Source organism: Heterocephalus glaber, unplaced genomic scaffold, assembly GCF_053883595.1.
Source record: "Heterocephalus glaber isolate CG9 unplaced genomic scaffold, H.glaber_assembly_v1.0 deba00001553, whole genome shotgun sequence".
Taxonomy (NCBI): domain Eukaryota; kingdom Metazoa; phylum Chordata; class Mammalia; order Rodentia; family Bathyergidae; genus Heterocephalus; species Heterocephalus glaber.
Window position 1 is genome coordinate 15,734,855 of NW_028258344.1, and position 13,772 is coordinate 15,748,626.

The window sequence follows — 13,772 nt, forward strand, 5'->3', positions numbered from 1 at the left end:
CTTGGAATCTCGTGCTAGTTTGGGAGAAAGGGAAGAGGATATGAAAGAAAATGGTATTGGAAATAGTTACCTGCTGTCCACTTGACCAGGCATCTGCCTAGCTTATTTTATTTGCTTATTTTGTTGATGAGACATCTGGCACCTGGTTTCTTCCTTCATAAGTAATAAAAATAGAATTGACAGTAAATAAAGATAAACTCTTCTTAGTAGCTTGGATTCCATGTGGTTCTTTTAAGATCTCATCAGTCAGTACAAGTGGAACCAAATACTCTGCAGGGACTCTGTATGTGTCAGCTGTGAGTCCCATTGAGAAAGGCATTTCCTTGGCTCTAGAAATGGCAGCTACTCTAAGCATGTTCTAGAGAGCAAGACTGAAGCTCAGCTGCACTCAAGTTTCTATTTTTTTGTCATTTCTTTCCAGTTTTTCTTGAGTGAACTGAAGTTTACAATGAACTGGAGTTTTACATGAGTGGCTTTCCCATGGGGAAAGTTACTTACTTAGATTGATCTGAATGGTTCATGTATCCCACACCACTGCTCCACATCAGGAATCCAGGTGGCCTCCTATTGGTAGGTTTACCAAGGGACAGTGGGTCTAGAAATTCTCTGACATCTTCTATCTGCCCTTGGGGAATTGACTACCAAAGGGCCTGGTTGCTACTGGGGTCTGCTAAGAAGTGGCTGCCTTTAGCCAATCTGGGAGGTCAGCGGATGCTCTTCCAGGCTGCCAAGTCTGCCCAAGATTTCAGATGCCAGCTGCAAGAAGTTAGTATCCAACATCAAGGTTGGTTGGCATTGTTCCAAGTCTATCCTAACCTTGACACTATCTTCAAGTTCATGGGCATTCTGCAAACTGCACTCTGGTTCGCGAATTCACTAGGATGACACAGAAAACACACTGCAAGCTTTCAAACTCACAGGTATGCTTTATTACAGAGAGAGGAAACACACCAAAATCAGCCAAAGGGAGAGAGCAAAGCATAGGGAGGTTCTGTACATAATTTCCATTGTCTTCAGGGGTATGCTTCTCTAATGTCAAAGTGTGACCGTATCATGGAGTATTGCCATCCAAGAAGACTACCTGAGCCTCAGTGTCCAGTTTGTATTGAGGCTTCTCTGCATAGACGTTACTGATTGATTCCCTGCACAGTTGATCTCAGCCTCCAGGACAGCTCCGCGATTCAAGCCTTTGCTCTGAGCCACATGGCTGATCTTCCTATACATAGTGGCCAGCCCCCACCCTAATATCAGTGTGGCCAGCTTCACCCAAGTGAAGTTCCCTAAATAAAAGCATTCCTGACAGGTGGTGTGACATAGGTCACCTCCTAGAAGCGGAAGGTAAAGGCCAGACCTCTCTTTAGGCAAGGCCAACTTCTTTACATAGTCACCTGGCAAGTCTCTTCAACATCCCCAAGATTTCCCCCTCATGTACATAGCTGGCATTCAGCACACCAGAGATTCTCGTCTGTGAACTCCCTAACAGAACATGTAATATTTTGCAATTAAGTTTGTATTTGTCTGTAGGTAGGGGATCTGAACTCAGATATTTCATCAAATTTCACAGAGGTCTGTGTCCTGCAACAGGTTAAATTCTCCTGGTCCAGATGGAAGTGAGTCCTCTTCCCTCTCACCAGCCCTGCCTGGTCCTCCGTGAGCTCCAGAGACCTTGTCTACCAGGAGTAGGGGGTGCGGTGGAGGCCTGGGCTGGCAGGGTAAGGGAAGTTTTGCTGTCCTGATTTACAAGACCTCTTGGGTTAATTCTAGCAGCATCAAAGCAGGCTTTTCTTCTGTCTTTCCTGTGCTCTGCAGGCCAAGAGTTTCTAGTGCTAAAATAAACAATTGAAGTTTCATTAGACTCCACAGAAGGAAGGAAAAGGTTTATGTTTCATACTTTTTATATTATATAACATTATTATGCAAATATCAATTCTTCAATCTGTTTAGTTTATTTAGACTTAAAAAATAGTATCAAATGCTACAAATATAATATATAGAATAAACCACGATCAATCCTGAGCATTTGCAATAAATATGCAGCTGGTAATGCAGCTTCTGAAATAATAAACCATTTATCCTTGATGGTCAGGCTTTGTATATATCAACCTTAGATTTTTATTAAGCTATAGCTGGCTGCAGGAGATGCATGTGGGTAAAGCTTCTATTTGTTTTAAACTGTAGAATCTCACATACACACATATACACACTTTATTTTGTATCTGTTGTAGTTCTTACATAATCATGGAAATTATGATATGTTTGTGCCAGCCAGGATTCAACTTTGTTTTACTTTGAGAAATCCGAAGTCTAGTCATAAAAAAGATAATAGTTTATTTCAGTTTATTTTGAGCAGCTTTTAAAGCATCTTGGTTCTCAGCATAGAAGAAAATAAGCATGTGATGCTCAGTAATCCTGATCCATCCAGAGATATTACTTGAGAACTATCTGGTACATGATTCAGTACTAGAGTCTGTGAGGGTATAAATATGAGGGGTTACCCTTGAAATGCTTACAGTTTGGGAGGGAAGATTAGAGAGTCACAATACTCACAATATTTCATTTTAATTGTTTTTTTTTGTTTGTTTTTTTGTATTAAACTCTTTTATTGGTACATTGTAGGTATACAACACAATTACATTTCTCATTGGGAATTGTACCTTTACATAATGCATCTTGGTTCTTATTTTTTTCCCATTCCTAGCCCTCCCTTCATGCCCTCCACCCTTCCCTATGTACAAAGACTTTATTTCCATTTTTTACATTTCTCATCATTTTTTCCTTTCCCTTCTTTCCTTTCCCCTGCCCCTCCCACTACCCTTACCCCTTTGGACCTTTTCTTCCAATTTTAAATTATCGATTATTCATTCTAATCATTGGTACATTTTAGGTATATGATATAATGACATTCATCATTGGAAATTTGCACCTTTACATAGTCTCTCTTGGTTCTTATTTTTCACCCTTGCCCAGCCCTCCCTTCAACCCCTCCAGTGCTCCCTATTTACAAAGATTTTGTTCCTATTTTTCCATTTTCTCATATTAATCCCATTCCCTTCTATCCTTTCCCCTAGCCCTCCCACTTCCTTCTCCTTTGCCCCTTTTCTTCCTATTTCACATTACCTATTATACATTTAGTCCTTATTTACACTTTCATTTTGTCACACCAGAGAAACTATTCGGTATTTACACGTGTGTCCTATTTATTTCACTTAAGAGTATTGCCTCAATGTGCATCCACTTAGGTATAAATGTCTCTAATTTCTCGTTTTTTATGGCTGAGTAGTGCTCCATTTTATAAAAAAACCACATTTTCTTGATCCAGTCTCCAGTTGATGGGCATTTGGGCTGTTTCCAAGTTTTAGCTATTACAAACTGCACTGCTGTGAACATGGGCGCACATATATCCCTGTGGTATGATTCTTTTAATTCTTTGGGGAAGATCCCCAGCAGTGGAATAGGAGGGTCAAATGGGACTTCCAGTCCTAGTTCTTTGAGGTATCTCCATACTGATTTCCACAGTGCTTGCACCAGTCCACACTCCCACCAGCAGTGGAGCAGGGTTCCTCTTTCCCCACAGCCCCGCCAGCATTTGTTATTGGTTGATTTTATGATAGCAGCCATTCTTTTTGGAGTGAAGTGGAATCTCAGCATTGTTTTCATTTGCATCTCTCGAATGACCAGTGATGTTGAGCATTTTTTCATGTATTTATTTGGTATTTCTACTTCTTTGTCTGAGAAATGTCTTCATTTCAGATGCCCATTTTTGGATTGGGTCTTTAAATTTGGGAGGTCTGATCTTTTTAAGTTCTTTATAGATTCGAGATAGTAGACCTTTGTCTGAGGAAGAGCAGGTGAAGATTTTTTCCCACATTGTGGGCTGTCTCTTCACACTGCTGGTGGTTTCTCTTGCTGTGCAGAAGCTTTTTAATAAGAAGAGATCCCATTTGTTGATTGTTTGTGCTAGTTCACAGGCAACTGAGGTTTTGTTCATAAAACCTTTTCCTACACTGATGTCTTCAAGGGTTCTACCTAACCTCTGTTCCAACTGGTTCAGAGTTTCTATTTTAATATTTAGATCTTTAATCCATTTTGATTTTAGTTTAGTTCATGGTGAGAGATATAGGTCTAGTTTTAATCTTTGGCAAGTTGAAGCCCAATTTTTCCAGCACCATTTATTAAAGAGGCTATCTTACCTCCAGTGGGGGTGTTTGACTCCTTTGTTGAAGATGAGATGGCTGAGTGTGTCTGGCATTGTTTCTGCATCTTCTAATCTGTTCCATTGGTCCTCAGGTCTGTTTCTTTGCCAGTACCATGCTGTTTTTATCACAGTAGCTTTGTAGTAGAGTTGCAGGTTGGGGATTTTGATAACCCCTGCCATGTCTCTGTTACCTAGAATTGCTTTTGCTATTCTGGGTCTCTTCTTCTCCCAAATGAATTTGTGGATTGTTTTCTCAAGGTCCATGAAGTATGCTGCTGGGATCTCAATTGGAATTGCATTAAATCTATAGAGCAGTTTTGGAAGTATGGCCATTTTCACTATATTAATCCTTCCTACCCAGGAGCAGGGGATATCTGTCCATTTTCTGATATCATCTTCAATCTCTCTTTTCAGAGTGCCATAGTTTTCAGAGAAGAGGTCTTTGATTTCTTTTGTTAGGATGATTCCTAGGTATTTCAGTTTTTTGGATGCTATTGTGAAAGGAATTATTTGCCCTATTTCTCTCTCAGTGAGTCTGTCATTGGTGTAGAGGAAAGCTATTGATTTTTGTGTGTTGACCTTGTAACCAGCTACTTGACTGAATTTGGTTATTAAGTCTAGAAGACTTTTGGTGGAGTTCTTGGGGTCTTCTATATAGAGTATCATGTCATCTGCAAATAATGACAATTTGACTTCTTCATTACCTATCTTTATTCCTTGTATTTCTTTCTCTTGTCTAATTGCCGTGGCTAATGTTTCCAGAACTATATTGAACAAGAGTGGTGATAGTGGACATTCTTGTCTTGTTCCTGATTTTAGTGTGAAGGATTTCAGTTTTTGACCATTTAGTATGATATTGGCTGTTGGTTTTGTCTCTCTTAATCAGTGTTGGTTTGCAATCTACTTGATCTGCCAAGAGGATAGCCACTCCTGCTTTTTTTCGGGTTCTGGTCGCATGCAGTATTGTTTTCCACCCTTTAACTTTCAGTCTATGAGTTTCCTTTTGAATTAAGTGTGTTTCTTATATGCAGCATATTGTTGGATTTTGCTTCTTGACCCATTCTGCCAGTCAATTTCTTTTGATTGGTGAATTGAGACCATGAACATTGATGGTTATAAATGAAACGTATTGACTTGTCATTGCCATGACTATTTCTTTTTGTTGGGTTCTCCCCCTTTACATTTAATTTCTTGTCATGCCAGATGGGTTCATTGTGCTTTGCTTCCTGGGGTTGTGATCCTCAATGTCTGTTCCTAGGATATTGTGTAAAATTCTTTGGAGTGCTGGTTTGGTATTCACGAAGTTCCTAAGGTGCTCTTTGTCATGAAAGTATCTTATTTCTCCATCCATTTTGAAAGATAGTTTTGCAGGGTACATCAATCTGGGTTGGAGGCTGTTTTCTTTTAGGGCTTGGAATATGTCACTCCAAGCTCTTCTTGCCTTGATGGTTTGTGTTGAGAAGTCTGCTGATTCTGATGGGCTTTCCTTTGTATGGGATTTGTTTCTTTTCTCTGACTGCTTGGAGAACTTTGTTCTTCTGTTGTGTTTCTGGAATCTTAACAATTATATGCCTATGTGTAGATTTTTTTTTTGATCAAGGCTATTTGGAGTCCTATATGGCTCACTTATCTGTATGTCAAGTTCTTTTCCCCTGCTTGGGAAGTTTTCTGCCATGATTTCTGTGAAGAGATTTTTTATGTCATCTCCACTCTCTCCTGTTTCTTCATTGAGCCCAATCAGTCTTATGTTATTCTTTTTTGCATCATCTAGCAGCTGCTGGATTGATTTCTCATGTTCCCTTATAATTTTGAAGCAATTTTTCTTTTCCTGGTCACTAATTGCAATCTCATCTTCTATATCTGAAATTCTGTCCTCACATTGGCTCATTCTGCTGTGTAGACTTTCAATGGAGTTTTTCATGTCCTGGAAATCTATTTGCATCTGTTTTATGGATTCCATTTGTTTCTTATGTTGGGATTCCATCATGTTCCTGAGCTCCTCTCTAGATTTATTAATCATGTCTTGCACTAGGGGCACAATTTCTCCTGTTATGTGAGAAATTATTTCTGATTTCATTTTTTCCAGATCCCCTTTTGTTGCTAGTTCATTGGGTCCATTGGTTGAGTATCAGAGTGTTCCATCTCATTTCCCTTTGTGGTTGCTGTAGGTGATCTGGAAGTCTGGTTTTGAGACTTATTTATGTGTTTTCTCATTTTGACTGGGGCAGGGGGCTGTTAGTGCCTGCACGGATTACCTCCTCTGAGCTGGGTGAGGTGGGACAGGGGCCAGGAGCAGCAGTAGGGATGGTGACCCAAAAGCCCTTTCCTGTGAGCGGGGAGCAGCCAGAGGGATGGTGGCTGGGAAACCCCTTCCTCTGGATCAGGAGCAGTGGGATGGTGGCTCAGAAGCCCCTCCCTCTGGGTCAGGAGCAGCAGGACAGAAGGTGGCCCAAAAGCCCTTTCCTCTGGGCCTGGAGCAGTGGGAGGGATGGTGACCAGGAAGCCCCTTCCTCTGGACCAGGAGCAGTGGGATGATGGCTCAGAAGCCCCTACCTCTGGGCTGGGAACAGTGGGACTCAGTACCTTGGTCTGGTGGTCTGGTGTCCTGTGCGTCTTTGTAGTGTGGAATTAGGTGGCTGCTTGTCTGCAGCAGGGTGATTCAGCATGTTCTGTGCGACTCAGGACCTTGGTAGGGCATGGGCAGCCCTGCCTGTCTGCAGTGGGGTGATCAGTTTTCTTCTGCGTGACTCAGAACCTTGGTAGGGCATGCACAGACTTGCCTGTCTGCAGAGGGCTGATTCTGCGTGTGTTCTGTGACTGGGGACCTCGGTAAGGTGTGGGCAGACCTGCCTGTTTGCAGCGGGGTGATTAGGCGTCTTCTGCGCCACTCAGGACCTTGGTAGGGCGTGCACAGACCTGCCTGTCTCTATTTTATTTTAATTGTTGGTTTGTGTTTCTATTATATTTAATATAAAATCCCAGTGACTTTTTCCAGAAATAAAAAATCCATCCTAAAATTCACGTGGAATCTCAAGGAAATGTAAATAGGCAAAATAGTCTTGAAAAAGACTAATAAAGTTAGAGGTCTTACAATTTCTTATGTCAGAACTTACTACAAAACTACAGTCATCAAACAGTGTGGTGCTGGTGACAAGACAAATGTATAGACGAATAGGATAGAACAGAGAGGTCAGAAATAAACCTTCACATATATGATCATATGATTTCTGGCAAGGGTGCCAAGATAATTGAACAAGGAAAGGGTATTCTTTTTGATGAAAGTTACAGGGGAAACTGGATATGTATATGCAAAAGAATGAAATTTTACCTTCATTTTATACCATGTATAAAGATTAACTCAAGCTGTGTGTGGGGTGGCACAGATCTATAATCTCAGGACTCTGAGAGGCTGAAGCAGGAGGATTGCAAGTTTGAGCCTAGCCTAGGCAATTTGGCAACTTAGCAAGAACCTGATTAAAAATAGAAAAATTAAGAAAAGCTAGGGATGTAACTCAGTGCAAAAGTCGTGAGCTCAATCTCCAGTAAACGCCCCCAACACCAAATGTGTGGAAGACTTAAATGAAAAGGGCAAAGTATAAATTTCCTAGAAGAAAACAGAGCAAAACCTCCATGACACTGAACTTGGCAATGAGACTGTTTTGCAACATTAGAGAAGAACAATTAAAATGGCAGCTAGAGTTAGAGATCTGAGTTCAAAACTGAAAACCACCACTTTCTTCCTGTGTGATATTAAGCACATTATCTACCCTTTTTTTGGACTCATCCTCATATAAAAAGAGAAATTAGAGTAAGAGAATGATGGTGAGGAAATTAGTACACTTAATGGGCTTAGTCCCTTGCCTGGCATACAATTTATTATCAGTTCATGTTGGTTGGTCATTACTAACCATTCGGGGAAGGCAGCATAATATAGCAGGTAAGCAGGTGGGCTTTGAGTCAGATTTCTTAGGTTCATATCATAATTTTACCCTTTATCATCTCTATGACCTTGGGCAACTGCTTTATAGTTCAACAACTGAGGAAATTTTTGTTCTGAATAGTGGAATTTATATTAGTATTTATCTTACAAAGTTTTAGGGACCGAATGAGATAATCTGCTTGTGTATCTGTTAAACAAGTGTTAGTTCTTCCTTTGGTTACTGCTATAGTTCTCAGCACAGCATCAGGTATTTGGTAGCTGCTCATCTAATAAACTATTGTACTACCTTAAACCATGATGTCTAGTCAGTGTTTCATGATATGGATAAATATGTATTATAACCTATCAGGAAAAACAAGATAAAAAGTTGGATATGAAATTTCATCTTCACTATGTAAAAAGAGCAGAGAAGAGGAATTAAAAAGAAATTTATTGAAATATTAACAGTGGTCAATGTTAAGATGGGAAAGTTATTTTTTATTTATTTATATTTATAGGTTCTTTAATAAAATTTTTTTTAACAATGAGCACATACTTGGCATTATAAAATACACAAATGCAGTTAAATTAGCTGGAAAGAAAGACAAGTGTCAATTCTTTCTGCCATCACTGGGCATTGTGGTTTCTAAGAGTAGTAGTTAGAAAGCCCTTGCACAGTGCAAAGACCATACCTTTGCTATAATTCAGATCTTGACTATTCCCCAAAGGATGATAGGTCAAAGTCTTGTCCTACCCCAGGGGGGCACTATTGGGAGATACTGGAACCTTTAAGAAGTAGGGCCAGATGGGACACCTCTGGGTAACTGTAGGTGTGCCCTTGAAGGGGATTATGGGATCTCCAAGCTTCTCCTCACTCTCTTGTTTCCTGACCATGAGGCTAGTGGCCTTGCCCTGCCATGGGCTCCCATCATGATGTGCTACCTGCCTACAGGCCCAAGGCAACAGGGCCAACCATCCATGGACTGAAATGTTCAAAACTGTGAGCCAAAGCAATCAATTTATGAAGGAAAAAAATGGCCTATTTCAGGTATTTTGTTAGAGCCAGTACCAGAAATCTAACAGCTCTAAAGAGGTGAATGCGAACAATTCCACTCTTCATTGTTCATGTAAGTATGCACGCCTGTCTCCTAGGCAGTCTGAAATCTCACTGAAGCCAAAGAATCTTTGCCATACAAACCCTCAGGCTTCCCTTCTGTCTGATACAGGGTCTAGGGCAGGTATTCAGTGTTTGGTACATGCATGTTCATTCAATGCACATTGAAAGGCAAACAGAAATTGATAATGGAGTGAGAAGTTCAAGCCCGTGCTGCCACTCTAGGGGGCTGGCCTGCCTGGATGGCTCAGGGCTACCCCACTGTCCAGAGGGGGCAGGTGGAAGGGAAAGCAAGGATAGATTATGGAAAGTCAGACAACTTCATGCCTTGGACTGAGCATAGCCCTCAAAACATGCAGCTCCAGGGAAGAAATTACCTCTTAGCACTAGATGGGTATTTTAGCTAAATCTTGTCAAATGTAGTGATTACAAAATAATTCTTATTTAAATATGAAAATAACATTGAGATTATTTTAGATAAATTGTTTGCTTATTGGAAACTCCAGAATATACATAGTCAAGAAGTTAAAAGTTTTCAAAATTCCATCATATATATAAAATCTCCTCTGTTTCCATGGGTTTAGCATCTATGGATTCAACAAATCTTGAATAAAAAGGAGTATTCAGAAAACATTTGAGTGTGTACTGAGCATAGACTTTTTTCCTGTCATTATTCCTTAATAAGATAGTATGGCAAATATTTATATAGCATTTACATTGGCTTAGCTATTATAAGTAATCTAGATGATTTAATGCATGTGGATGAATGTCAATATGTTTAGGCAAATATTACCCTGTTTTATACAAGGTGCTTGAGCCTCTGTGGATTTTGGTATCCACAGGGATTTCTGGAACTGGTACCCCACCGATACTGAAGGATGACTATATATTCATCTAAATCTTTTATTATAGATATGCATAGTAATCTAGTAAGCTATACACTATTTGTACTTTGCTTTATTTTCTTTCAATAAGAAGTACATTAGGGACAGCTTTCTATAACTACAGGCATGTATCAGCTCATTGTCTGGTTAATGGTTTCTCAGTATTTCATCACACAGATGTGCCTTAATTTATTTTTAATCATGTGCTATGTGCTGGAGATGCCATGGACAAATAGACATGGTGGTTACTCTCACAGAGCTAAGGGACCAGAGGGAATTTAGACAGTTGAACTAACACAAGGTATGCTAAGCACTGCCTGGGGGAGGCAGAATTTTTTCCTGGAACACAGAAGCAGCAGTCTACAGCTTGTAGCCATAACAATTATTACTCAAGTATCTCTATGTTTGTCATTAAGCATGCATTTTTATAATCTGATTATCCCAATCAGGTCTAAATGCCGTGACAGCAGGAATATCATCATATACACGTGTATGATGGGCATTGTGCCCTTTGTGCCTATCAAGCTTTGTGGTTGTATTAGCTTCCTGACAGTGTGACAAAATTCCTAAGATAATCAACTTAAAAAGAGGAAGGATTTATTTTGCCTCAGAGTTTCAGAAGTTTTAGTCCATGCTCATTTGGCCCCATCACTTTAAGACTGTGGTGCTACAGAGCATCAGGGTGTATGTATGTGGGAAAAGAGGCTACCTCATGGTGGCCAGGAAGCAAAAAGGAGAGAGGAGAAGCCAGAACCCTAATATCCCCTTTAAGGACATGCCCCCTGTGACCTCACTTCCTTCCACTAGGCCCCGCCTCCTAATGATTTTACTACCCCCCAATAGTGCCACTCCGTGGAGACCAAGCTTTTAACATATGAATCTTGGGGAACATTTAAGATCCAAACCTTAACACTAGTAAATAAGTAAATGAATATTCCTCTGGATAAATACCTAGACATGGAATTATAGTAAGAGTATTTGAATGACATCTAAGATCCCACATATAAATAGAAGATTTATATATGTATGTGTGTGAGTGTATTGTGTATGTGTAAACAATGAATCAAGGTTTTTTGGTGTTGTGTTTTTATAACATATAAGTAAACCTGAGCTGCAGTTTAAATCAGCAACACTGTCAGCTATTTCTGATTCTTTCCTCTGTTGGTAATGTACCACCTGCAACATTATCTCTCCTTTAAAAAGTTTAAAATGTTACAAGGTTGCATAGGGTTATTGTTGAGAAATATATGTAACTTGTGTGTGGAAAAACAACTATTGTGCAATGTGGGAAAAAATCTTCACCTGCTCTTCCTCAGACAAAGGTCTACTATCTCAAATCTATAAAGAACTTAAAAAGATCAGACCTCCCAAATTTAAAGACCCAATCCAAAAATGGGCATCTGAAATGAACAAAGAAGTAGAAATAGCAAGTAAATACATGAAAAAATGTTCAACATCACTGGTCATTCGAGAGATGCAAATGAAAACAATGCTGAGATTCCACTTCACTCCAAAAAGAATGGCTGCTATCATGAAATCAATCAATAACAAATGCTGGTGGGGCTGTGGGGAAAGAGGAACCCTGCTCCACTGCTGGTGGGAGTGTAGACTGGTGCAAGCACTGTGGAAATCAGTATGGAGATACCTCAAAGAACTAGGACTGGAAGTCCCATTTGACCCCACTATTCCCCTGCTGGGGATCTTCCCCAAAGAATTAAAAGAATCATACCACAGGGATATATGTGCACCCATGTTCATAGCAGCACAGTTTGTAATAGCTAAAACTTGGAAACAGTCCAAATGCCCATCAACTGGAGACTGGATCAAGAAAATGTGGTTTTTTTATAAAATGGAGCACTACTCAGCCATAAAAAATGAGAAATTAGAGACATTTATACCTAAGTGGATGCACATTGAGGCGATACTCTTAAGTGAAATAAATAGGACACAAATGTCTAAATACCGAATAGTTTCTCTGGTGTGACAAAATGAAAGTGTAAATAAGGACTAAATGTATAATAGGTAATGTGAAATAGGAAGAAAAGGGGCAAAGGAGAAGGAAGTGGGAGGGCTAGGGGAAAGGATAGAAGGGAATGGGATTAATATGAGAAAATGGAAAAATAGGAACAAAATCTTTGTAAATAGGGAGGACTGGAGGGGTTGAAGGGAGGGCTGGGCAAGGGTGAAAAATAAGAACCAAGAGAGACTATGTAAAGGTGCAAATTTCCAATGATGAATGTCATTATATTGTATACCTAAAATGTACCAATGATTAGAATGAATAATCGATAATGTAAAATAGGAAGAAAAGGTCCAAAGGGGTAGGGGTAGTGGGAGGGGCAGGGGAAAGGAAAGAAGGGAAAGGAAAAATGATGAGACATGGAAAAAATGGAAATAAAGTCTTTGTAAATAGGGAAGGGTGGAGGGGGTGAAGGGAGGGCTAGGAATGGGGAAAAAATGAGAACCAAGATGCATTATGTAAAGGTACAATTCCCAATGAGAAATGTAATTGTGTTGTATACCTACAATGTACCAATAAAAGAATTTAATAAAGTAAAAAAAAAACCATTGTGCAGCATGTTTAAATAGTTCTAATATTTCATGTGAAAGACAATTTCCAAGTTCATTTTCATGTACAGCAGGTTGAGGACCATGAATTAGATAACTTTCTAAATTATGAATGATGCTCTCGCTTGAGCCACGCTGTCCCTCCCTCTGCCTCTTCCATGAGGCCCTCAGTTCTGCCAATATTCCTAAAGGTCTAGTGACATAATAGTTTCTACTTGGCATCCTTCTGAACATTCCAGACAGACGTATTTTCCATTATCTGAATGTTTTAAAGTCTGAGCTCCATGTGCCCATCATCATGTTCTCATTAGTCTACAGTTTTTATTTTCATAATTACAAGGTTTAAGATTCCTACAGCTAATTCCTTCCAATAGCAGGATATATGGCTTTTCTTGAAAACTAGAAAACTCAACCTTTGAGCTAGAATTTCTGCATGGAAAAAAATGTTAGAGTTGAGAAGCAGCTTTCTGGATCAAATCCTCTTCTGCGTGACAATCTCTGCCATTCTCTATTGCCTTCCATTTTCTGATTCCTGGTATTTGTTCTTTTTTTGGGGTTTTGTTTTTGTTTTTTGGTACCAGGGATTGAACTCGGGTCCTTGCTCTTGCCCAGCAGGTGGCGAAAGCACTGAGCTAAATCCCTGGATCTCCTGGTATTTGTTCTTATATTTTTCTTACAACATATAAATACATTCTGAATTCCTGTCACTATCAAAGGAGGGACAGGGTTTTGTGCGGCCTCTAAGTTGACCAGTCTGGGTTGGGGCTTGCAATCTCCCTTGGCCTCATAGTATACACCACGTAAGGCTCTGTCTCTGAAATTGTCTTAAACATTATCTGTTCTTTCTCTCCATCTATGCTTTCCTCTCCCTCTTTTTCTTCTGTACTATCCCTACCTGTTCTTCATAATTTGGATTAATGTTATATTATCCTAGGAATTTTCCCCAAGAATCTCTCCCATTCTGTACCTGAAGGTTTTGGCTCATCCTGTGCCTCACTGCTGCAGTGCAGACTCCTCACTCACAACCTTTACCCCAGCAGCACAAGGCCCTCTGTTTGGGAAACCTGAGCTTCCAGGGCAAACAGCCTTTTA